Source organism: Gorilla gorilla, chromosome 6, assembly GCF_029281585.2.
Source record: "Gorilla gorilla gorilla isolate KB3781 chromosome 6, NHGRI_mGorGor1-v2.1_pri, whole genome shotgun sequence".
Taxonomy (NCBI): Eukaryota; Metazoa; Chordata; class Mammalia; order Primates; family Hominidae; genus Gorilla; species Gorilla gorilla.
The window spans coordinates 91434768-91461609 of NC_073230.2; the positions used below are offsets into that span (position 1 = coordinate 91434768).

Consider the following 26842-nt stretch of genomic DNA (forward strand, 5'->3'; position numbering starts at 1 on the left):
CATATGATCTCTGTTGCATTTGAATATTTCTGCTTTTGTACTTTGTAACACAAAAACTGCCATAGACAATAAATGAATATGGCTGTATTCCAATAATGTTTCACTGATAGACACTGAAATTTGAATTTCATATCATTTTCACGTATCATGAAATATATTATTTGTTGGCATTTTCAACCATTTAAAAATGTAAAAACCTTTCTTAGCTCAGTGGTTGTGCAACAACAGGTAACAGGTCATAGTTTACCAGCCCTCTAGTCTAGGGAGTTAGAAAGGGACCTTTATTTCATAATAAAATGTCAGAGCTAAAATTACAACTAGAAGGGTAATACTTTGTTAAGAGTGGAAAATGATGTTTTTCTTCTTCTTATATTTCAAAATGTGTTGCAAGAGCTTTTGGTTCTGTCATTTGCAGACATTTTACATGATAGAATTTCTTAGGCACACAAGGAGGTCAATTACAGGGGAGTCAGAGAAGATGGTAGATGATTTCAGCTGAGGAGGGGCTAGATGGGCGTTGCCTTCAATTAACACTGGAGAGGAACAGCTTCTTGTATTTCCAATGGGGAAAAGTTGGCATTGGAGAATACTGAGGCCAAACTATTGGCAGGATTTTTTAATTCCAACTCTAAGATTCCAGAGCTAAGGACAAGTCCTTAGGGGTCTGACTCCAAGATACATATTTCAAGTGTGTTAGACAATTATATTCTAGTGAAGTCTGGTAGGTAATTAGGGCTAAATTAAACAATGAGTGATAGTCAAGAATTTGGGAGAAAGGAAACCATTTTTTATCCTAGACTTTGTTGAAAAGCTTGCAATTACTGTAAATTCTTAAAGTTTAATTCTGAAACTAGTTATTAAATATAGGTGTATCAGTGAAGTATTTGATTTAAAGAAAGAAAAGCTATTTCATCCGCTCTTCTTCTGTCCTTTCCCCTTCCATACTCCCTCCCCCTTTTCTTTTCCTCTTCTTTCCTCTCTTTCTCTCCTTCCCCACTTTTCCTTCCCTCCTTCTCTCTCCTTTTTTCCTCTCTTTCTTCTCCTTTTCCCCCATTCCCCCAAAATGTAAGCCACTGAAATCTGGTAGTTTATAAAGTGGTTCCTAAACCCAGATAATCAACAGAATCACTTAGAGGCATCTTTTAAAAAGATAAACGTCTTGGTCCCAAACCAACTGAATCAGAATCTGGAGGAGTGGCATGAGATCATTTGTTGATCTGGATTTTTTTTTTTTTTTTGACAAGCTCTTCTGGAGATTCTGATGGACATCCAGATTTAGGAAGCACAGCACTAGAGCAGTGGTTCTCAGACTTGAGTGGACATCAGAATGATCTGAAGAGCCTATCAAAGCATAGAGGGCTGAGCCCCACTCCAATAGGTTCTGATCTATGGATTTCGCATGGGGTCTAAGAATATGCATTTCTAAACAAAATTCCTAGAGACTACTGATTCTGCTTGTCTAAGGACCACACACTTGCTGAAAACAACTGCTTTAGGCCATATAATTAAGGCTCCTACTCTCTCTAGTTGGCCTCATATCCTTAGTTCACTCAAGCTTTGAACTACTTATTAAAAGTGACATCTGCAATCCTAAACATATAAGACATTATACAGCATCAAGCCCACCAAATAGTCCCTAAAGATAAACTCTATAAGCTGCACTATTGTTGTTAAAACATTTAATTAACAAAAGATACATTTAGCAAAGCACCATGACACCATGTAAATGACTCTCATGGCCAGTCTGATCCAGAGCTCTCTGAACTGGGACGTGTTCTTTGGCATTTGCTCCTTTGTCAGTATTTGGATTCTGTCCCTCATGAAGAGGGTGTTGAGGTTTTTCTGAATCAAAGGGTGGTGACAAATTAGACTCAATTTTATTTCTGTACAAATACAAGACCACAATGACACAAATGATTTCAGAAAAAAATATGTCTCAATACGGGTCATTATTTTTATAACTTCTAATGATTCTTTGGGATCACTAAGATCTCTCACCCCAATCTCCCCCTACTTGAATTAATGTTGAAAACAGTCTCCAGAATTTGAAATGTAACGGCTTCTTGTTTGAACCGGCTATTGTTTCTGTGTCAAACGTGGGAGGTTTATTGCCAGCAGGAGCTGGAGTAGTCTCCCATAACAACTCCGCTGGGAAAATGATAACGAAACTAAGGCTTAGAGAGATTAACTCTCCAAGGATACATAACCAGGAATTTCTGGATCAGGATTCTTATATGCAATTCTATTAGGCTGTGTCATGCCTCTTTGACAGATAAACTCAAAGCTCTTTAACAACCACAGAATCTGTTGAAAATAATAACAAGCCAAAATAGAACTACAAAGTGACACAGATGCTTCTTGATTTCTTCTTAGAACTAGCCTTTTGTTTCAATTAGATTGATTTTTTAGGACCCACACACATACATCAACATACTTATTTTTATGAATATTTTATAAATAGATTCTGATTTTCAGTTGTTTTGGATGTATAAAACTTCATTGCACAGGCAATCAAGAAAATCAACAAGCTCTGTAGAAATATCTTCATAGAACAAGCTGATTCTTTTCCCTACTGAGCTATATTTACCATGGAGAGACATTTCTGTGTATGTCACGATCCTCTGCCAAAATGTCAACCTATCCTCTGCATCCAAAAGTTCATAAAAATAGGAAAAGCTCCAAAAAACAAGATATGGGAACAGCTGGTGGTAGGACAGAGGGAGTTAGAGGGCATGCACTCAGGAGGACTAACCAGGTGCATAGTGAGTAGGCATAATGCACTCAGAGTCTCCCAAAGGAAGAGCCACGGTCAGATTCTTCACACACCCCAGCTAATCCATGAAAAGCAGCAGCAGTGCAAGGATGTTTTCATCTCATGCCTTCTGTGTATGGCTATCTGAGTGGCTGGCAATATTAAAATAGCTTATTTCACATTGACAGCTTCCAGAATTTGTAAGCAAGCTCCATTTGCTAGAAACACGACTCTGGGTACCAACAGGTTTGTCTGGCTTAGGATAAGAATTCAGTACTTGCCTATAAATATTTATCTTTGAAGAGGTTTTTTAATGTTTAATGTTTCCGTAAGCTTTTGCTTTGAAAAAAAAGGTTTTACTGAGTGCTTATTATGTTCTTACGACATTGTACTTGGGAGGGAAAAATTTTGATGTCTGGATCCTACCTTAAGGGTTCTAGTTTAATTAATAGAAAGTGGGCCCAGTTGTGAGCATTTTTAGAGTCCCCAGGCAATTCATGGAGCCTCTGCTCAAGCTTCAAAACTTATTGTTGCCTGTGTCCCACCCCCAGTGGTTATAATTTATTAGTCTAGGGTGTGACCTAGATGTTGGGATTCTCCCCAGTCTTGCAATAGACTTGGGTCTCTGCAGCTCTCAAACTTCAATATGTGTCAAAATCACCTGAAGAGCTTGTTAAATGACAGCTTCCTAAATACCACTCCCAGTGATTTTGATTCACTACGTCCAAGTGGGATCAAATTTACATTTTTTATAAACCAACAGGTTATGGTGAGGCTGCTGGTACAGAGATCACAGGAAAATAGAATTTTCTCCCCAGGAGCATTTGCCTGAATCTGAACACATTTTTGGGTGTCCCAACTCAGAGGATTGGTGGGTACTACTGGCATCTAGTGGGTAGAGGTTAGATGTGTTGCTAAACACCCTACAATGCACAGTACAGCCCCGCCACCCGCCACCTGGCAGCAATTATCTGGTCCAAAATGTTGATAGTGTTAAGGTTGAAAATGCTGTTTTAGTCTAGACTCTAGAAAGATGCTTAGGTCATTATAAACCAAGGAATTTGAATAAAATTCAAAGCAAAAATCCAGAACTCTTCAATTAGTATCACCTTTAAAACTAAGATACAGAACCAACTGCATGGCTTAGTTATACATATAGATTGGTAAAACATTGTGGTTTCTGTTGCTAAACAGAAGACTGACAGTCTTTTGTAGATATAGAAAACATTTGGCACAATTTTTGCACAGCATGAATCATTATTATAGTATTTAATTAGCTTCCAGGGGGTTGCAAATTCTCTGTGAGTTTGCCTTGAAACCCTTTGAATAAAAATCTGAACTTATTAAGAAAACCGTTAGAGCATAATTTTTGTTTAAAAGTAGTCAATGGGACAGGTGTGGTGGCTCACTCCTGTAATCCCAGCACTTTGAGAGGCCGAGGGGGGGGCGGGGGGCGGATCATGAGGTCAGGAGTTCGAGACCAGCCTGGCCAACATGTTGAAACCCCATCTCTACTAAAAATACAAAAAATTAGCCGGGCATGGTGGTGCGTGCCTGTAATCCCAACTACTTGGGAGGCTGAGGCAGGAGAATCACTGGAACCTGGGAGGTGGAGGTTGCAGTGAGCAGAGATCATGCCATTGCACCCCGGCCTGAGCGAGAGAGCAAGTCCAATCTCAAAAAAAAAAAAAAAAAAAAAGTAAAAATAGGATCTCATGAAAAAGCTAGTGTTCACAGTGTATTTTAAATGAAATCTGCATTACTTTTAAACATGTCTATTTCATAAAGTAAGATCCCTAAGTATTTACCCAACAGTTTTAAGTTCTATGCTTAAGAGATCTGCTAGTCAATAAGAATAGGGGAATTTTAAGAAAATAAAGACCTGTCTTCAGTAGGTTTAAAGCTAAGGTATGTGTGTATGTCTCTGTAATGTGAGACAGTAAGTATGAGTGCTTTGAGGATGTAAAATATGTCCTGGAAATGTAGATACTTTTGAGAGCATCACTGGTGGACAGCCTGCTTCATGGGAAAGGTGAAATCAGACTGAATCCAAAACAGTATGAAAAAAATCTAGAAATGAGATGACAAGTTTGGGGGTAATAGGTTGAGATGGAAACCTAGGTGTCCCCAACAGGGAGAACATGATCCTGAGGTGAGCATCTGCTTTTCCCAGGGGCTTATGCACTGGGCCAGGAGCCAGTCTTAGGACATGTCCCCTGCAGAGGAAGGAGGCAAGTAGGAGAGCGACTCTGCAGAATTCAGGGAACACGGGGAGATTCTGACACTCTGTTGCCAACTTTGTCATCTCAACCAAGACTCAGAGATGGATGACTGAGGGGAGGCAACAAAAGTAAGTCTGGATCTGACATGTCTGTTGAGGAGATCCAAGAAACTACAAAACACAAGTTCAGTGACAGGGCTAAAATTTCAGAACAAGTTAAAATGAGGAAGAATGTTGGTAGCCCTCTCCCACCATCCACCTAATGCTTATCCTCTCTGACAAGTGTGCCATTTAAGGTTGTGTTCCAGTAAGTGTCATAATTATACATCTATTTTAGTGACAGCAAACATCAGCAAAGGCTGATATTTCTCCATGGATTTTCTTGTTTTCCATCTCTCTATTGAGCTCTATTCCAAATTGTAGCTATCTTTTAGATACTGCATTGGTGAAGAAATATTAGTTCTTATAACCTCTGGTTCCATCGGAAATCAAATACAAAGATACAATTAGATGGAATCTGTTGGCATGATTGTCTGTTTGTCCAGAGTGAGTGAGCAGGGAGAGTGTTACCCTACTGCACTTAGAAGCTTTGTGATTGTTAGCATTTAAATAGTAGTGGGACCTTTTCTCTTCATTATGATACAATTTTTAAAAATATCTATTGACTGCTTCGAGGTGATCATATGAATACATTCCTCTAGTGTTCCAATAATGTGAGTTAGGTTAGAGGAAAATTCTTTGTTGTTATCAAATTATTGCTTAACAATAAAATTTGCAGTGAAAGGCTCCTGGGTGATATCTATTCTTGTTTTCTCTGAGGATAAAAAGCCAACTAAGTGCATTCTTTGAAATGTACTGGCAAGGTTCTGAAACTCATTTGAGTTACAAAATCTCAGAAGCATTTGGTTGTTTTAAAAATCAACAAAGGACTTAAGCTAGTCACCTGGAAATTAATAAATACCCCTCTGCATTTCTCCATGACTCTCGATGAGAGTTGGTCTTTATACCACTTCCGTAAGGTAGACAAGCCCTTCTGCCTTGCTCTTTGGATTTAAGATAATACCACAAATAAGGTTTTCACTGTGCGGATGAAGGAAAAGGAAAGAGCATTTTACCCTCCTCTCTCTCCCTCCAAGTATTTGCTAAGCAAGATACTGCACTAGGCACTGCAGAGATGTAAAGGTGAATTAGATACTTCAAGAAGTTCACCACTGGGGAAAGTAGACATTCCTGTCTCAGGCTTTGACCAAATCCTGGTTGACTTCCTTCTCTAGAAGGAATTTGGGTCTTTGGAAACTAGTCAGTGAGGTTGTAGAAACTGACAGAGATGGGAGGATTTTTCTGCTGCCCTTCATTCTCACTTCAAAATAATGTTGAAACACTTTCAGGTTTCCTCATTGTTTTTAGCTCTTTGTGGGGTTTTCTTTCTTTCACATGTCTCAACAGCTCTGGGCTCAGAGACTGGGAATGAGAGTCAGAAAGAGGCACCATAACACTTCCCTCTGGTGGGGAGGCACGGCCCTGGGAACAGTCCACCATATTACCTCAGTTAACTGGGTTCACTGGGGAGGTCTCTGGCTGCACACTGAAAGACAACATAATTCTAAGACAGAGGTACCTCTCTCAGGAATTTTGTCAACACTACATGTCCGTTTCTTGCATCAATGCAAAGATTTTATTCTGGGAAAGATGCCAATTTTTTTTTGGCTTTCTGTGTAGATGATAGCCACAATTTCTAAACCTATTTGTCTCCCACAAGAGGCAAAAAGAGCCCATAATTATTTGACGAATGTCAGAAGGTGTGTTTAGCCCCTTATTCAAGCCATAAGGGGGTCTCCTGAACCAACGGCCTGCAAAGCTCCTTTATTCAAAGTGGATCATGCTCCAACCTCTGTTTGTGTGCCAGGTTGATCTGTAGCAAACTATCATGGTCCACAAATCAGTGGCTAAATGTTTAATGTCTAGGATAGGCACACAACCAAAGTCATGGGAAGCATACCTCAGAAAAAAGTTAAACTTGATCTTCAGTGGCATCTTTTTCAGTATATATATAATCCCAGTTGAGTTTCTCCTAAAACTTCCTGTGGATACCCACATAATGTGAGCAAGGTTTTAAAAGAATCAGGATGTAAATACTGGGAACATGTAAATTCAAGACCACAGATTACAGCTTTTAGATATCCTCCATGTGAACCTAGAGATTCATAGTAAACAAAAAAGCATAAGATACAACGTTTTAAATATGTGGAACAATAAACAAAACCATTCTTAGGATAGCTATTTTTTAAAATTATACATACAGAGTTAAAATAGATTACTACTTAAATGCATATATTTAATATATTTTTTCATGCTACACTGATAAAATATCCCAGAAACTCAAAGTTTAAAGCCACTGAGATTTCTACTAGTAACTCAAATTGTTGCCAAGTCATTGTGAGTTAGCTGAAGTGTCAGGAAACATGTGCATTTTAGAAATATTTTGGGTTTTCACCAGGCGGAGCTTGCAGTGAGCTGAGATCACGCCACTGCATTCCAGCCTGGGCGACAGAGCGAGACTCCGTCTCAAAATAAATAAATAACCAAGTAAAAATAAAGAAATATTTTGGGCTTTGTTTATGTTCTCTCGTTCAGGAAACAGCACTTTTAATGTAGCAAAAATGTTCACTAGTTTCTTTTTTTTTTTTGAGACGGAGTCTCGCTCTGTCATCCAGACTGGAGTGCAGTGGCATGATCTCGGCTCACTGCAACCTCCATCCACCTCCCGGGTTCAAGCGATTCTCTTGCCTCAGCCTCCCAAGTAGCTGGGATTATAGGCACGTGCCACTGTGCCTGGCTAATTTTGTTGTGTTTTTACTAGAGACGGGGTTTCACCATGTTGGCCAGGCTGGTCTCGAAAACTCCTGACCTTGTGATCAGCCCAGCTCGGCCTCCCAAAGTGCTGGAATTACAGGAGTGAGCCACCGTCCCCAGCCACTAGTTTCTTATAATATAATCATGGTTGGAAGGTTTTGGCCTGGACATAGTGAGTTAACAAAAACCTGTTCTATTATCCTTCAGACAACTGTGCCTTACCTCTTCTGGTCGTGCTGTATATGTCTTTGGGCCTGATTTTCCTGTGGGTATAAAGTAAACTTTCCTTCCTTTTCCTCATACATTCTATTTACAAATAAAAAATAAACTTCTTCATAATTAATTGGCAACAATGTCCAAGTAAGAGTTAAGTATATGAAGGATTTAGGGGTTATTTCTCCTACTTCGTGTTACCCAGGCAAAACATATTTGTGGGTTTTGATAACTATAATGAAACAACAGCAAGGCTATTGTAGTGTATGTGTTATTTCAGGTATCTATCCCATTTTGAATTTTTAAAATCAGGGAGCTATCTTCCTGGAATGGTCACAGTACAAATACTGTTGCCTTAAATTTTTTCATTTGACCTTCACCAAAAAGCATTATGTAGGGCTAGGATATTGGGAAAGTCAGGGTTTGTTATATACTTCATCAGTCATCCAAACTTCAGTGAGTTCCCTTAAGTGTTTGCCATTGGGTAGGAAATAGTGAAGATTTATTCTAAACCTGAAAAGTAAAAAAAAAAAAAAAAAAATCATGATTATAAGGGAATATACATGATACATCATGAGGTAAGTCACTAGGAGCAGAAAGCTTATTAAATCTCCAGTTGAAAATGTATCTATGTTGGAAAAAAACAGACATTCTGATTTTCAGTTTTTCCCTCAGGCACAAGCTTAGTCACAGCTTCGTCTGTAAAGATACTGGTCATATTCATTGTATTTTGGAAAAGTACAGGTGTACATAAAGCCACTATATCTTTAAAATATATAAATAAATAACTTTTCCTGACAAGTTTTAAAATGTAAGACATGTGATAGAACAGTTTTCTTCAATTATATGATTTTATTTTCCACAGCGGTACAATTGTATAGTTTTCCCTGTTGTCATTTTACACATCAGTTCTGTTGACACTTGCCACCATTCTTTTTTCCTAGAGTTCCAGGAATTTGCCTTTGGAACTTTTTCCTAACTCAGCCTTCAGATAAAACTTCATTACATTTTATTTTTAAATTATTATATATTATTATTAAAATACTACAAAAAATTATTACATATTACATTATTAAGGTAAAAAGAATTCAGCCAACAGAACATTCTTTAACTGTATCAATCCAATTATTTAAATTTAATAAATTCATTCTATACATTAAATTGCAAAAAAATGCTAAAGCAAAAATTGCAAATTATTTTATTGTTTATTAGATTAGATTATTGAACTTAGTTGTACACTCCAACATACCTGGAAAAAAATAGACATTTAAAGGTAGTGAATGAAAAGATGGGAAATTATGCTTTAGGCAAATACCAACCAAAGCATTGTGGTATAGGCAAAATGCTATCAAACGAAATAGACTTTAAGACAAAGGTAGCATGAAAATAACAGGATCCCACATATATGAAATTTTTAATTCACCAAGAAGAGATAATCTGACATCATATATACCCAATGACATAGCTTAAAATACAGAGAGCAAAATTTGACAAAATTAAAAGGATGAAATGAATGCACCAGCATGGTGAGAGATTATATCAGACATATTTCAGTAACTGACTTAAAGGGTAGGCAAGGAAAAATCACAAAGGATGAGGATTTGAACAGCACAATTTAAAACCTTATTCTAATGTACATATATAGAATGCTGTACTCCCTGTTTGAGAGTACACATTCTTTTCAAGCATACACGGAATGTGTTTAAAGAATACATTATGAACTGTACTTAAAGAAATGTCACCTAATTTCAAAAACCTGTATCATACATGTCTTAATATTGGACTTCCCAAAAATTAAATTAGATAATAATTACCAGAAAGGTATCTTTAAAAATCTACATATTTCAAATCTACACTTGGAATTTAAACATATGCCTTAATTACCCATGGTTAAAAGAAGAAACTACAATGGAAATATAAAATAGTTAGAACCACAAATCTAAATGAAGCAATTATATATAAAAACTTGCAGGATCCAACTAAAGCATCTTTGTATTAAGGGAATGTTTTACAACTTTAGAAAAGAAGTCTAAAAATGAAAAAGGTGCTGTAAGTACCTAGGCTGCAGAAATCATGCAGAAGCTACTGTGAACAACTATAAGGAAATAAATTTGAAACAGGTGGAATGGTCCAAGACCTAGAATGATACAAGTCACTAAAACTGACCTATGAGGAAATAGTAAATCCAAATAGCCTATAACTGTATCAGTCAGGGTCCATTCAAGGAAGCAGAAAATTTTAACATCAGGAATTGTTTAAAGAGGCTTTAGGACAACTGAAACAGCAGAAGGAGACCTCTGAGGTGACCCAGGGATGCTAGTTGCAGGTAGCATCTGCTACTCCTGGAGCTGAATGTGAAAAGGAAGAGGGGTGGTTCTCCCAATTTAACAGCTTGGAGCAGGACTCTGCAGAGGTGGGACCCAGACCTCTGGTAAGAAGGTATTGTCCAGCTGGTGCTGGTATTTGGGAGTTCAGAGGAAGCACTCCTGCTTCCAGCCAGCTGATGTTGGTATCTCTGAGGGGACACAATGAGGCTAATTCTGAGACTATAGAAGAAACTGGAACCAAATGCTGCTGCCAAAGTGAAAAACATTGCAGAAATGCCACTACAGAAACAGGAAGCAAAACTGGCAGGAGCAGTTTCCTTTCCTTCTCTCCAGTCTCCTCATCTCCATTTAGTGGCTACTGGAAGAAGCTAACAGGGAACTAGGTAGAAAGGAAAAATGTGATTTGAAGAGTGTCTGTCTCAGCATCACAAAGCAAATGAGACAAGGGTGGTTTGGAGGCTAGGAGAAAACAGTGTGATAGCCTTGATTACTTGTATCAGAAAAGAAAAATAATCTAAAAATACATGAGCTAAATATCCAACTTTAAGAAGTTAGAAAGAGAAAAACAATAAATTTAAAGAAATTAGATGTGTAGAATTAAGAGACAAAACTAAAAATTAGTGAAATAGAAAATAGTCAATAGAATAATATAAAGCCAAAATACAGTTCTTCAAAAAGACTTGAGAATATTGACAAATTGACAAGAAAACATAAAAAGGACAAAACCATAAATTAAAAATTGGGGAAAAGATGAAGAACATAACTACAGACACTGCAGAAAACAAGCAGAGGGTATTATGAAGAACTGTATACCAACATTATAAACATGTAATATGGTCAAATCACTAAAATAAACTCAAGGATAAGTTGAAAATCTAAATAGTCTATAGCCATTAAAAGAAACTAACCTGGAAGTCAGTTCTTTTCACACAAATCACCAGGCTCAGATGGAATTATAGGAAAGTTCTACTAAGTCAAGTAAAGGATCATTCAATTTTTCTATAAACTCCTTAAAGAAATATACAAAGGAGAAATAATTATTGTTTTATGAGTAAACTTAATACTAAAACCACAAGAGAAAAAGAAAGTGTATAGTCAAATTCAAACAAAACAAATTCATCAATATATAGTCAGCCCTTGATATCTGTGAGTTTCTCATCCGTGGATTCAACCAATTGTGGATCAAAAATATTTGGGAAAAAAAGTGTCTGTACTGAACACGTACAAACTTTTTTCCTTGTCATTATTCCCTAAACAATACAGTGTAACAACTATTTACGTAGCCTTTACATTGTATTAGATATTCTAGATAATCTAGAGATGACTTAAAGTATATGGGAGGATGTGCATAGATTATGTAAATATTACACCCTTTTATATCAGGAACTTGAGAATGTATAGATTTTGTTATCTGTGGGGGGTTCTGGAATCAATCCTCAAAGGATACCAAGGGACAACTGTATATAGAAAGAGAACACGTATTAAGTAGCAAAATGCTAAAAGCGTTCTTTAACGTAAGGAACAGCGACAGCATACTTACTATCATCACTAGTATTCAACATTATACTGAAAGTCTTAAATAATTTAGCAAAGAGAAAATGCTATAAGAATAGAAAAAGAAGGGAAAAAGCTGTCATTCACAGAGAAAATTACCATCTATATGAACAATACAAAGGGTTATGCAAATTATAGGAATTACGGGAATTTGTCAAGATGGTACAATATATGATTAATGCACAAAAGCTAACTGCATTTCTTGATTCCAGCAACAAACAGAAGATTAAAAAAAACTTGTAAAAGGTACTACTATTTACAAAAACGACTAAAAATAGATGGTACTTAGGAATACACATATCAAAAGATATGTAAGCCCTCTATAAAGAGAATAATAAAAGCTGGGCACGGTGGCTCACACCTGTAATCCCAGCACTTTGGAAGGCTGAGGAGGGCGGATCATTTGAGTTCAGGAGTTTGAGACCAGCCTGGTGAACATGGCGAAACCCCGTCTCTACTAAAAATGCAAAACTTAGCTGGGTGTGGTGGCATGCACCTGTAATCCCAGCTACTTGGGAGGCTGAGGCAGGAGAATCACTTGAACCTGGGAGATGGAGGTTGCTGTGAGCTGAGATCATGCCACCGCACTCCAGCCTGGGCAACAGAGCGAGACTCCATCTCAAAATAAATAAATAAATAAAGTAATAAAATTGGATCCAAAGACATTAAAGAATATCTAAATAGATAGACTTGTATGTTATGTTAACACATTGGAAAGGTTAATATAAAGATGTGTTTCTTCAAATCTGCATATTCATTGGAATCACAGATTTAAACAAATAATCCTAGATTCAAAAAGCTGTTGGAAAAGCAAAGAGCTAAAGTAATCCTAAAGATGAAGAACCAAGAAGAATTTTATTACCCTAAAAAAGTAATAATAAAATTTTGTAATTGGTGCAGAGATAAATAGGGCAATGAAAGGAAATGGAAAAACAAGAAAATTACCTATTTACATATTAAAAACTTGAATAATGGCACAACAGAACTCAGAATTAGTAGGAAAGAATGGATTATTCTATAAATGGTTCTAGTATAATTGTTCATCTATAAGGAAAAAAATGGAAAATTGACCTTTAGTTCATACCTTACACAAAAATCAATTTCTGATATATTGTTTCAAATGTGAAAGACAAAACATTAAAAACTTTAGAAGAAAATATAAGTGAAAGGCTTCTGTCTCCTTAGGGATCTCATAAATAAATAATGTAAACTATAATAAAATATTAAGAAATTTAATCTTATTGTAATTAATAACTATTCACTAAAAGACCCCATAAAGAGTGTTAAACTACAAACTTGGGAAAATATTTTTGTGATTCCTGTAAAATAAAACATAAAAAACTAGTTTCGTAATATATAAAAATGTTGTGTATCAGTAGGCCAATACAAATAATCAAATTTTTTTTTATTGAATAGTCATGCCTCATGAGTAGCATGGAGAGCCAGTAAATAGCCAATGATTCTCCACATCATTAGTATGAGTGAACATATGAATTTCAATGATATACCAATTCACAGCCACCAGACTGGAAAAAAAAAATTAAAGGCTGACAAAACCAAGTAATGGGAAGGACATGCAGCAATAGAATTTCTCAAAGCAAATAAGAGTTTAAATTGGCACAGGCTAGGCATGGTGGCTCACACCTATAATCCCAGCACTTTGGGAGGCCAAGGCGGGCGGATCATGAGGTCAGGAGATCGAGACCATCCTGGCTAACACAGTGAAACCCCTTCTCTACTAAAAATACAAAAAATTAGCCGGGTGTGGTGGCAGGCGGGTGTGGTGTAGTCCCAGCTACTCAAGAGGCTGAGGCAGGAAAACGGTGTGAACCTGGGAGGTGGAGCTTGTAGTGAGCCGAGATCATGCCACTGCACTCCAACCTGGGCCAACAGAGTGAGACTCCATCTCAAAAATAAATAAATAATAAATTGGCACAAACATCTTGGGAAATAAATGTATATCTACCAATGAAGGTGAACATGCTTATAACCCTTGTCCAAGCAATTCCACTTCAGGGAATATATCCTAGAGAGATCTTTGCACATGTGCATCAGGAAACATGTATGAGAATGTTCATACTAGCATTGTTTATGATAGGAACAAACACTAGAAAACAGCCCAATTGTCTATGAAAGTAGAATAGGTTTTAAAAATTGTAATATAATCATACAATTAAAGATGATACAGTAGTGAAGATGAATGAACTACAGCTATATGCACCAGCATGATTGAATCTCAGGAAAAATAATTTTGAACTCAAAAAGCAAACTAAGAAAAAATACAGAAGTATAGTTTTGTTCATATCAAGCTCAAAAATAGGAAAGTCTAAATATGTTGTTTAAGAGACACATGTATGTGATTAAAATATAAAGAAAAGGAATGGAGAGATTATCACAAAATTCAGGATAGTGGCTGCCTCTGGAAAGAAGAGAGAGATCATCATGAAGGAGCACACAGGAGTCTTCAAACATATTGTAGTTCTATTTCTTAAGCTGGCTGGCAAGAAGAAGATGTTCCTTTTATGTTATTTTATGCCTTTATTTACATTGTAGGGGAGGCAAAATTTTTCTTCTACCCTCTTCTGGTCTCCAGGTAGCCCTGAGAATTAAATTAACATAGATTAACAAGAAAAAAGCTTATAGATTTTTATTATATACCTGGGAGCCCAATAGAAAAATAAAGACCCAAAGATGTGGCAAAACCTAAGTGCTTATGTGCTGGGTAGAACGAAGAGAAGCAATTGTGGAAAAGTAACTGTTATTGAGACACCAGAGGTTCAGTCTAGGCCCTGTCACCACACAGAAACCTAATCACTGAGACGATGAGTATTGCCAGAGAAAAAGTATTTATTCGGGTGTTGCACCCAAGGAGATACAAGATGAGTCTCCAGTTCATCTCCTCGAGGGACTAAAATTAGGGATTTATATAGCAGGGAAGAAATGCAACCATGTGTGAGAAAATAGGAATTAGGGAGGGATAAGGAAGAGAAGTTGTTCAACAGGAAGCAGGTGGTCAGTTAGGCAATAATGATAGGCCTCATTGTCCAGATTGGGTTATCTGTTAAGTTTCAATTCCTTAATACTATCTCGAAAGCCTGATGGTTGATTTCCTGAGAGAGGAGCTCAGATAAGATAAATGTAACTTTCTCAAGTTTTAAGACTGGAGGGTCCATTCCTATGTTAATTCAAAAGAAACCATAAACATCAGTTCTATGGGGCAATTGGGCCAGTTTCATAACTAAAATGTATGAGGAGACCAAAAGAAGATAGCTATCTCAAGTTGGGCACAGTGGCTCACACCTGTTATCCCAGCACTTTGGGAGGCTGAGGCAGGCAGATTGCTTGAGCCCAGGAGTTTGAGACCAGCCTGGGCAACATGGTGAAACCCCATCTCTACTAAAAATAGAAAAAATTAGCCAGGCATGGTGGTGTGTGCCTGTAGTCTCAGCTACTTGAGAGGCTGAGGTGAGACGATGGCATGAACCTGTGAGGCAGAGGCTTCAGGCTCTGTCTTGAGGAAAAAAAGAGTTATTTTAACAAGGTCTGTTTGTACAGAATTCTTTTGGCCTCACCCTGGTGATAAGAATGTTTCCTCTTGGAATAGAGAGGGCATCTCTAAGATGGGAGTTTTATTTCTTGCTTTCAGAAAGAGAAGGAAAGGTTAGAAGAGCATCCCTCTTGCAGCTGCTGTCTTTCAAGTGCCTTTAGCTCTCAAAATAATACTTATGCCAAAGTAGCATATTTGGAGTTGGTAGATTCTGTCATCCTTCAACGCAATAAAATGTTTTATAAAATTCAATTTGAAACAACTTACCTTTATGTTAGGTACTTGTTTGGCTTTTATAAAGAAACTAATAGATTAATATTTTTCCTATTGTCCAATAATTTGTACTGTTTCCTTGTGTTACAAAATTATATATTTTTAATTACCCCCTGAAAGTCTAAATTGTATGTTTTTCATCAAATTATTTTTAAGTTTTATTTCTGAGAAACATGTCCATATGTATGAATTTTAAGATGATGCATATGAAAGTCTTTAAAGATACATATACCTATACAAATGCAAGGTAATATATACATGGAATATATTTTAAAGGGTAGGTAGAATCACTGTTTTCTGACTAAGTAGAATGTGGCTAAAGATCAAATTAGATGGTTATCCTCTGAAATCTTGGTTAAGCCTATTTCTTTTTTTGTTTATTTTTGTTTTTGTTTTGATACTACCAAAGCAAAATGATTGAGAGGCACAGAGATGGGAATAGAACATCAAGTATCTTTGCAGAATAAACTAGGGATTCCTGTTATATGATAAAAATGTAGGAAGAGAAGAGAAACAGTTTTCACCAAATAAACTAAGTAATTAAAGCACATCTTACCAAACTAAAAAGTCAAGTGTTCACCCAGCTTGATATCTTCCGCCTCCCCGGCAAAAATAAGATTTTTCGGCAGGTTACACTGGCCCATGCCTGTAATTCCAGCACTTTGGGAGGCTGAGGTGGGAGGATCACTTGAGTTCAGGAGTTGGAGACCAGTCTTGGCAACATAATCTCCGCAAAAGTACAAAAATTAGCCAGATGTGGTGGCACATACTACTAGTAGTCCCAGCTACTCGGGAGGCTGAGGCAGGAGGAATGCTTGAGCCCAGGAGGTTGAGGCTACAAGTAAGCCATGATGGCACTGTTACCAAAACATTAGGGGTTCGGTCTAAGTCCTGCTGCTTGCTGCACAGAAAGCCAATTACTGAGACAATGAGTATTGCCAAGGAAGAAAGCTTTAAATCAGGTGCTGCAGCAAAGGAGATGGAAGATAAGTCTGAAATACATCTCCCTAACCAACTAAAATCAGTGGTTTATATAACAGGGAAGAAATGTAACTATTTGTGAAAAAATCAGGAACTTGGGAGGGGTAAGGAAGCAATCATGATGAATAAGAGGCCTGGTATCTCATTGTCTGGATGCCATTACCCAGTGAGTTTTAGTTCTTTGATACTTTTTGAGAATCCTGAGGGTCCTTTCCTGAAGAAGGAACTCAGATAAAACATATGTAAGTTTCAAGCTTTAAGACCAGAAAACAGTCAATTTCTATGTTTATCCAAAAAAACACTGTCTATGGGACTGTTGGGTTGGTTTCAGCACCACTGCACTCCAGCCTGGCAAACAGAATGAGGCTGTCTACAAAAGCAAGCAAGCAAACAAACAAACAAAAACTTATCAGGCTGGGTTTGTTAGCAGTGGCAGGAATCCACGTTACCAGTGGCATATCCCACACAGGTTCACAGCAACTTCAGTCCCTGCCTTCTCAGAAGAAAGTATTCGACTGAGGGGCATAAAGCAGAAAAAGAGACTGAGGGCAAGTTTCAGAGCAGGAGTGGAAGTTTATTTTAAAAGCCTTTAGAAAAGGAAAAAAAAGACAGTTCACTTGGAAGAGATCCAAGTGGGTGCCACAGTCCAAGAGAGAAAAGAGAACATTTAAACTTGATCCCAGGCTGGGCACGGTGGCTCACGCCTATAATCCCGACACTTTGAGAGGTCAGGAGTTCGTGACCAGCCTGGCCAACATGGTGAAACCCCATTTCTACTAAAAATACGAAAAAAAAAAAAAAAACAGCTGGGCATGGTGGTGGGCGCCTGTAATCCCAGCTACTCAGGAGGCTGAGGCAAGAGAATCTCTTGAACCCGGGAGGCAGAGGTTGCAGTGAGCCGAGATTGGGCCACTGAACTCCAGCCTGTGTGACAGAGTGAAACTCCATCTCAAAACAAAACAAAAAGCACCTGGGACTTTATAGGTTCAGCTCTTTGCCATGATTCTTCCTTTAGGTGGGACTCCCACATACGCAGTGCCCTCCTTACACTTAGGAACTGAGCATGCATGGGGTGTTTAGGAAGTTGTACACATGCCTATCTGAGGTTTTCTTCCCTTTTCCGGTGGAAAGTACCCCCGGAACGTCATACTTCGCCATTTTGTCTCTTAACGTACATGCCCGGGAAATTTCTTCTCCATAAGGTCTGCATTCAGTTAACATTTTCATATTAATAGGTGTGAATCATCAGGAAATGGCCCTCCCTGGTGCCAACTGTCAATTATCTCTTTTAGGAAGGCAATGTGGTAATTGCTGAACCATCACCTGACATTCCTAGTGGGTGGGAGAGAGTCCTCTCCTGTCCCGCTCATGCCTAAATAACTACCTGTAACAGGTTTGAGTTTAGACCTCTATCAGTGCAGCCCAGTATTAAAACTGGTGTTTCCCAATCTTTATTTTGCTTTATACAGGTTTTTGTTTTTTATCCTAGAACAATGCCTTGCACGCAGTAGTTGCTCAATAAATATTTGTTAAATGAATAAATAACATGCTTAGGCCGGGTGCGGTGGCTGACTCTCGTAATCCTAGCACTTTGGGAGACCAAGGCAGGTGGATCACCTGAGGTCAGGAGTTTGAGACTAGCCTGGCCAACATGGCAAAACCCCATCTCTACTAAAAATACAAAAATTAGCCAGGTGTGGTGGCATGCACCTGTAGTCCCAGCTACTCGGGAGGCTGAGGCAGGAGAATCGCTTGAACCCAGGAGGCGGTGGTTGCAGTGAGCCAAGATCGCACCATTGTACTACAACCTGGCTGAAAGAGAGAGACTCCACCTCAAGAAAAATAATAATAATAATAATAATAAATAAATAAACAACACGTTTAAAGTTTAAGAAGCAGAGAATAAAAACTAAAAGCAGTGGTTTAGAACAGAAAAAAATATTTCTAAGGGCATTTCATATACGCTTAGAATAACTCAGCAGTAGATGAAAAGTCAGAAATTAAGTACACTAGGGAGCAGAATAGAGCAACTGCAGGGTAAATGAGCTTTGGAGTCTGAGAGATGTGAGTACAAACCCATTTTTGCTGGTTCCTGGAATTGTAATCTCCACCAAATTACAAATTTTCTCTTTAAATTTTTCTAGCTATTCTAAAGATCTTTGGCCTTAATCTTCAGCAGTTTTTCTATGAGTTATGTAGGTTTTTATCCTGCTTGGGACTCATATTTTCTAAGCATGAAGATTTTTGTCTTTTATCTGTTCTGGACATTCTCAGCCATTATTTCTTTATATATTGGCTATTCTTTTCACCTACAGTTCATTTTCAATGCAAATTGAACCCTCTCTTTATATACTCCATGCGCCTTACTTTCTCTTTTATATTTTCCCTATCTTTATCTTTCCTCAATTCCATCTTTCATTTCAATCATTTTCTGTTCAGTCATGTATAACATGCTGTTTGACCTTCCCATTGAGACTTTTTATTGCAATGATCATTTCTTTTCAGTAAGTTCTGTTTGTTGTTTTAAATCTTAGGTTTTTTCATAATGTCTTTGTTACTTTTCTTATGTTTTTATTCATTTCATGATAAGTCAAGTTTTATCCTAGGGAATCTTTTCTGGACTGGGTTGAAGAGGTTTCTCTCAAAGGTGATTTTGTGTTTGCTTCTGACAGATGAATCAAGTATTTTCTTAGCCCCAAGCCCCCTTTTACACAACTGTTTTTTTGAATTTTTTGATTTTCATTTGAGATTCAGGGTGCACATGTGCAGGTTTGTTACAAGGGTGTATTGCATGGTGCTCAGGTTTGGGCTTCTATTGATCCTGTCACCCAGATAGTGAACATAGTACCCAACAGATAGTTTTTCAGTCCTTGCCCCTCTCCCTCCCTCCTTTTGCAGTCCCCAGTGTCTACTGTTCTTGTCTTTATGTCTGTGTGAACCCAAGATTTAGCTCCCATTTATAAGTAAGAACATGCAATATTTGGTTTTCTGTTTCTGTTAGTTTAGTTAGGATAACAGCCTCCAGCTGCATCCACGTTGTAGCCAAGGACATGATCTCATTCTTTTTTCATGGCTGTATAGCATTCCATGGTGTATATGTACCACATTTTCTTCATCCAATCCACCATTGCTGGGCACCTAGGTTGATTCCATGTCTGCTATTGTGAATAGTGCTGCAATGAACATAGGAGTGCGTGTGTCTTTTTGGTAGAATCATTTATATTCCTTTGGTTATACACCTAGTAATGGGATTTCTGGGTTGAACGGTAGTTCTATTTCTAGTTCTTTGAGAAATCTCTAAACTGCTTACCACAGGGGCTGAGCTAATTTGCATTCCCACCAATAGTGTATAAGCAGTCCTTTTTCTCTGTATCCTCACCAGCATCTGTTATTTTTTGACTTTTAAATAAATAATAGCCATTCTGACTGGCCTTTTATGCAACTTTTGTAGCTGTAATTTCCTTTTCTATGTGGGAAGCATACGTATGAATCTCAAACTCTAGGAAAAACTACCCCTGGGGTAAAGAACTCTCAGGAAAACCATTTTGCTCCCTACCCATGGAGCTGAGGCCAAGAAGGACAAATTTCTTTGTTGCCTATCAGTGCTGAAGGGCAGATTTTTACTCTAGACTTCCCCTTTACTGAGGGTATAGTTATCCAAAGGCCCCTATTTTTTATGAGGGTTTCCATTCTACTTCTTGTCCAGGCCCTTTGAGCCCAGGGCCTTATTTCTTGATCTGTTAAGGACATTTAATTTTAACCTTCTTCAAGGATTTCTGGCAAATTTCATTTCCCAATTTGTGCTTGCCTCCCAGGAATTTCCCTTTCTTTCTTGCAAACTCAGCTATGCAGTTCAAGGTGTTTTATAGCAGAGAAGTTCTCAAGCTATATATTCTATCTTGCTGCAGAAAATGAAAATCTCCTACTAACCTAATATAAGGTCTCACCATATGACTTGCTAATATTTGACTACTTTTGACCTATAAAATTTCATATATTTCATGTTTTATAATTGCATATAATTCTTAAATAATTTGTATCTTTCTTAAATATTTAACTCAGATATTTTCTAATCCCCAAATCTGATGTGAGGATTAAATGAAATAATATATAAAAAGTCCTTGGCATTTTGGACATAAACAATGGTAGTTTAGCATTATTAACATGTGTATGTCAGTAACTGCATGGAGTATAATGGGAAGAATAAATACCACAAATACACAAACTGGTAAGAGGATTTGCCTCCAGAGGGGGGTACTGAATTGCTGGGAATGGAGAAGAGACTTCATTTTATCTGTAAGCCCTTTGGTAACTTTTGAATTTTGAACTGTGTGTGTTTCCCATGCAAAAATTATTTTAAAAATTAAAAATGAAAAAGTATAAACCCATACTCTGCCTCATAGGTATGTGTGCTTTTGACTTTTTAATAATAAATGTGTTTATATGCTATGTTTACCATTTAGAAATTAAAGCTCAAAAAATCATTTGGACATATGTCCATATGGGTATAAAAATCATTAATACTTTATTTTTTTTCTATTTGCATGATGAAACCAAGGCTATGTTAGCTTAAAGATAATCAGTGGGCAACTCAAGTCTAATTTGGTGTGAAATGCAAAAATAAAAAAAATTTAAAACAAAGCAACTACAAAAGCTGAACTTTAAAGTCAGCAGAGATATTTTATAGTTATAAATCACACTCTGTGCTTTGAATATTTTAGAGAAGATATTCAGCCTCAGAGTAGAGAAAAATAGTTGTAAAAATGTGGTAGAAAAGTGAAACATTATTTTGTTATTGTGGTTTCTCATAAAACAAAGCAGCGACTGCTTTTTAAAACACGCTCACACCATGATTCCTCTGTGGTGTGGTACTGAAGACATTTACAATGATGATACTAATGGGTTTTTAAAACTGCATCCTAGCTGGGATGTTTTCCTAAGAAATATAAGGCCATTAAAAGGAATTATCACAGCAACCTTCCAGGGGGTCCCCCAATATGCCTGGGAGGAGCCCACGGTGTATCTGTGGACCATTGGAATTCACCTTAAATTGATGGTCCCTGAGTTATTTGAGGTAATATGGTATTCTGTTGCCTTTCTATTTCTTCCTCCATTTGGTCTGCATCAAGGTTTCTCAGCCTCCACACTATTGATATTGTGGGTCTGATAATTCTTTGTTGTGGGGCACTGTCCTGTGCATTGTAAGAGGGTTGGCAGCATCTCTTGCCTCTATCCGCTAGACACCAGTAGCACCCCTTCCTCAGCTGTGACAACATGGTCTCCATATTGTCAAATGGCCTTTGTGGAACAAAATTATTCTTTATTGAGAATCACTGTTCTACATCTTGCTAAATTCTTTAATCTGAGCCTGGATTAGTGAGGAAATTGTCAAAATTGGGAAGAGATACCTCTGGGGTCCTTTGTGGCTTACTGAGGAAGAAGAAATTCCTCTTTTTTGGAATAAACTCCATAGTGCATCCTGGTTCTCTCACTAGATAAACTGAAGGGAACCAGTTGCTATGTCCCAGTGGTACCCAAAAGAAATGCCACTGTCCTCCCACTGAGGCATATGAAATGTCGCCTTGGAAGGTGTTCCTTCTGTTATTCATATAAACAAAGTTCATTTGCAAGTAAGCATGGGCGTTCTTTTGGGTACAAGTCCATAAATAAACTGGAGGGCACAGAAAAGGACTGGCAGGAAGTCCTTATGCCATATACCACACCTCCTTGGCTCATTAAGAATCACATTGGCCTGGCGCGAAGGCATGGCTCATGCCTGTAATCCCAGCACTTTGGGAAGCCGAGGTGGGCGGTCAGGAGTTCAAGACCAGCCTGACCAACATGGTGAAACCCTGTCTCTACTAAAAATACAAAAAATTTGCCAGGCATAGTGGCATGCATCTGTAATCCCAGCTACTCAGGAGGCTGAAGGAGGAGAATCGCTTGAACCTGGGAGGTGGAGATTGCAGTGAGCCAAGATCACCCACTGCACCCTATCCTGAGAGACAGAGCGAGACTCCATCTCAAAAAAAAAAAAAAAAAAAAAAAAGAAAAAGAAGAATCACATTAACTATACCTCCTCACGTAAATATACGTTTCTGCACATAACACAGCTTAGCTTTGCTTTTTGGCTGGTATATATTGGACAAGTTAGAAGTTCTGGGTTGAGCATTTCTTTTATGTTTTGTTTTGAGATGGGATCTTACTCTGTCGCCCAGGGTGGAGTGCAGTGGAGCAATCTCGGATCACTGCAACCTCCCTCTCCTGGGTTCAAGCAATTCTCAGCCTCCCAAGTAGCTGGGAATACAAGCACGCACCACCACACCTGGCAGATTTTTTTTTTTTTTTTCATTTTTAGTAGAGATGGAGTTTCACCATGTTGGCCTGGCTGGTCTTGAACTCCTAACCTCAGGCGATGCACCCGCCTGGGCCTCCCGAAGTGCTGGGATTACAAGCGTGAGCCACTGCACCTGGCCCTAGGTTGAGGATTTCTATTTAAAACATTGCCATCAACTCATACCATGTTCATTTCCAACTTACTTAAAACTTTGCACTTAAGAATATTAATATGTAGGCCGGGCGTGGTGGCTCACGCCTGTAATCCCAGCACTTTGGGAGGCCGAGGTGGGCAGATCACGAGGTCAGGAGATCGAGACCATCTTGGCTAACACGGTGAAACCCCATCTCTACTAAAAATACAAAAAATTAGCTGGGTGCAGTGGCGGGCGCCTGTAATCCCAGCTACTCAGGAGGCTGAGGCAGGAGAATGGTGTGAACCCGGGAGGTGGAGCTTGCAGTGAGCCCGAGGTAGCGCCACTGCAGTCCGGACTGGCCGAAAGAGCAAGACTTCATCTCAAAAAAAAAAAAATGTAAAAGTATAACTTCACTTGGAAAGATGGAGCAAATTTAGGAAAATTTCTCTTTTCACAAGGCAGATTAGATGTCCATGTTAATCTATTAGTTTTTCTTCCTTTCCCTAACTTTTTAAAATAATAATAAACAGTTTTATGCAAAATTTACTTCCTTTTATGGTTCCCCTCTCTTGGCATAGGAAATAAAGTATGTTTTACAAAGTCAGTTGTCAAAAATTAGCATTAAGAAGTAAATAATCTTGGTCAACTGCGTGAATGTTTTTACTGTTTTAATTCCACCAAGTATGCTTGAATAGGCATTTATTCAATTAAAATACTTTGAAGTTACTCAAGATTATTTTGAAAGCACATATAACTTTAGATGAAAATAAATAATTTTTTAAAAGCGAATCTAGGCCAGGCGCAGTGGCTCACACCTGTAATCCCTCCCTTGGGAGGCCGAGGCGGGCGGATCACAAGGTCAGGAGATCAAGACCATTCTGGCTAACACGGTGAAACCCCATCTCTACTAAAAATACAAAAAATTAGCCAGGTGTGGTGGCGGGCACCTGTAGTCCCAGCTACTCAGGAGGCTGAGGCAGGAGAATGGCGTGAACCCAGGAGACAGAGCTTGCAGTGAGCCGAGATTGTGCCACTGCACTCCAGCCTGGGCGACAGAGCGAGACTCTGTCTCAAAAAAAAAAAAAAAAAAAAAAAACTAATCTATATTAGGATGTATTTATATGAAAGCTCTTTAATTTTATTTAAAAATTTTCATAACATCTTATAGTTTCGTATCTTAAAATCCATCACTACGTTAATATGCAAAATGACTAAAGACTTAGTCATTTGAGGATAAGATAGTTTACTTTTTCTAGTTAAACTCAAATTATTTCTACCCCCTTTCATCTATAAATGTATGTATCAATTTGCTTCTGCCTCCCATGTTCAATATAATTCTATAATACAGCCTTAGCATACTGTGTAATTTTTAACTTGTGGGAAAAAAATCATGTGCCTTCTCCTTTATTTGTAAAATATTAGCTTCAAAATTCCTTTTCATAGTTAGCAATTGTGGTATCAAACTGAATACACATGACCTGAACATACTTGAAAGTTGGAAATATCTGGGTTTTCTGAAGAGAATACATGTTTGTCCTTGTTTCATTTCCCTGCTTCCTTCTCTCCAGCTATAAAAAAAGGTGCTCACTTATTTCTGCTTATAATCTGTAACTAAGAGGCAACAAGAAAAGGATGTGTTCTAAGGATCACAAACTTATTCTAAGAGTTAAAGACCCCTTATTTAGCATCTGCGAGGCAAAAGGAGAATGCAATTAAACCCTTTTACAGTAAATAAGCATAACCTATAAAATGACTTTCTATACTTGTGTCTTTTTCATCACTACAAAGAGTAGGCACTGGTGATTAAATAACACTTTCTAGGATGTGAGATGACAGCAAAAAAGGGACAGCCCTACTTACCTTTCAGTCTAGAAGAGGGCTGGAAAGATTGCCTTTCTACTGATAACAGACAAGTTACATGTGACAGTGATGTGGATACACCTGCAGTGACCCCTGCCTATGTCCCAGCAGAGAGGCCACGAGCCCCTGCTGTCAACTTCCTAGGAAGGAGACCTCCAGAAAGTTGGTGTTTCCACCATTCAAGTTCCCTCGCACACTCCATGACTAAACAGCGGTGTAACCTTCAGCAAGTTCCAAGTTTCTTAAGCTCTCTGAGTCCCAGTTTTACTTCCTAGTATGTTGTAAGAATCAAATGACAGACTGCTGGTGACACATAGTAATTGGATCGCAGTAAATCTTTGAGAGATATGGGGAGAGAGATAGAAGGTCCTATCTATTGGTGACTCCTCCTTGTTCTGGATCCCCTGCCCATCATTCCTGCCAGCTCACCCTGTAGTTTTTTTTTTTTTAAAGGTGGAAATATGAACAGAGGCTTAATAAGAAAAAAATAAAAATTTATTTGCAAAAAATAGAGTCTTAATTTGGGGTTAATTGCTCTGTTTACTGAGTGAAGCTCATTAGGCACTGTGCTTTGGACTGCTCTCCTTTCCTCCCCTCTATTATTTTGGTCATAAGTTGTTTAGCAAAACCAACATGTTAGGTCCTTTAGGAAACTGAACACTGATATGTTTCCATAAATAATTTGGTCAGCTTTTAGTCTGGAGGCTGGATCTGGAATGTAAACAATTACATGGCAGTAGCTCCCTAATACTGAAACAGTCCCTGACAGTCTCTGTCTTTCTGCACCATCCTTCCACTTGCCCCGGTGAGGAATTAGCTTGCCACTGGAAGCAGCCTCCATTCAATCACTACAGCCCCAGGGGAATGACAAGAGCAGCCAGGCCCTCTATTAGATGTGAGCATCCCAGACCACACTTTGACACTTCTACCTATTTCCTTTGACCTTTGATGAAACTGTCAGTTTCCTCATTTATTGTCCTGTCTCAGATTGGCTTTTTTTTTCCCCTCCCTGGTTTCTAGTTTGCAGCTGTCTCTTCCCCATCAAGTTAACTTTACATCAACTATGTGGAAATTTTTCATGTTTAGATTTTATATTTCACGCTTTCTCCAGCTAAGGAAATTTATGATTTGTTTCCTAAAGACATTTCCACCTTTTGCCTCCAGAGGGAATCACATTCATAGCAATTTTTCCATCCTTCTGTCACATCTGTAGATTATGGATATTAGATTATTATAGTAGAGAATCTTCAACAATCTGGAAATTTTCACTTTCTAAGAGTAGGCAAAGTGAGGGTATAACAAATTCAGAGGTCAAAATAAAATTTTTGAAATTAATCAGTTGTTTAAAAAATTATATGCCAGCTATAATATTGGGAGTCTCAGTTCCAAGATTTTCCCTTTAAGATTTGCTTTTGCTGTTAAGTCAGTTTCATGAATATGTAATGAATTTCAGCTTACCATTAGTCCCACTGTTAAATAAACAGCATTATTTTAGAAGGAAACTTCTCTTATGATTCCCAGAGAAGTCTATTAAGCTAAGACTCTTAATGTTCAAGTAGGTTTTATTTCTGTTTGTGTTGGTGCCTTTATCACAGGGAGTTGGGAGAGTAGGGCAGAAGACAAACCTCCATCCTATATTTTCTGTAACATGTAAATCATTTAAGTGGAAGAAAAAAAGTAGAAAAACTGCTGGTTTTTGATGCTATCCAACTTGTAAAGAACCAAATTCAGGGAGCAGACAGTTTTGATTTTGAAGATAAAATTAAAACATTATTTTTCTTTTAAGAG

General features: G+C 38.0%; 1 long non-coding RNA gene across 1 annotated transcript in view; it reads left to right on the forward strand.

Moving 5' to 3' along the window:
* Positions 1–26842, forward strand: part of LOC129534641 (uncharacterized) — a 215458-nt gene that overhangs the window by 133873 nt on the left and 54743 nt on the right. The window lies entirely within an intron of this gene.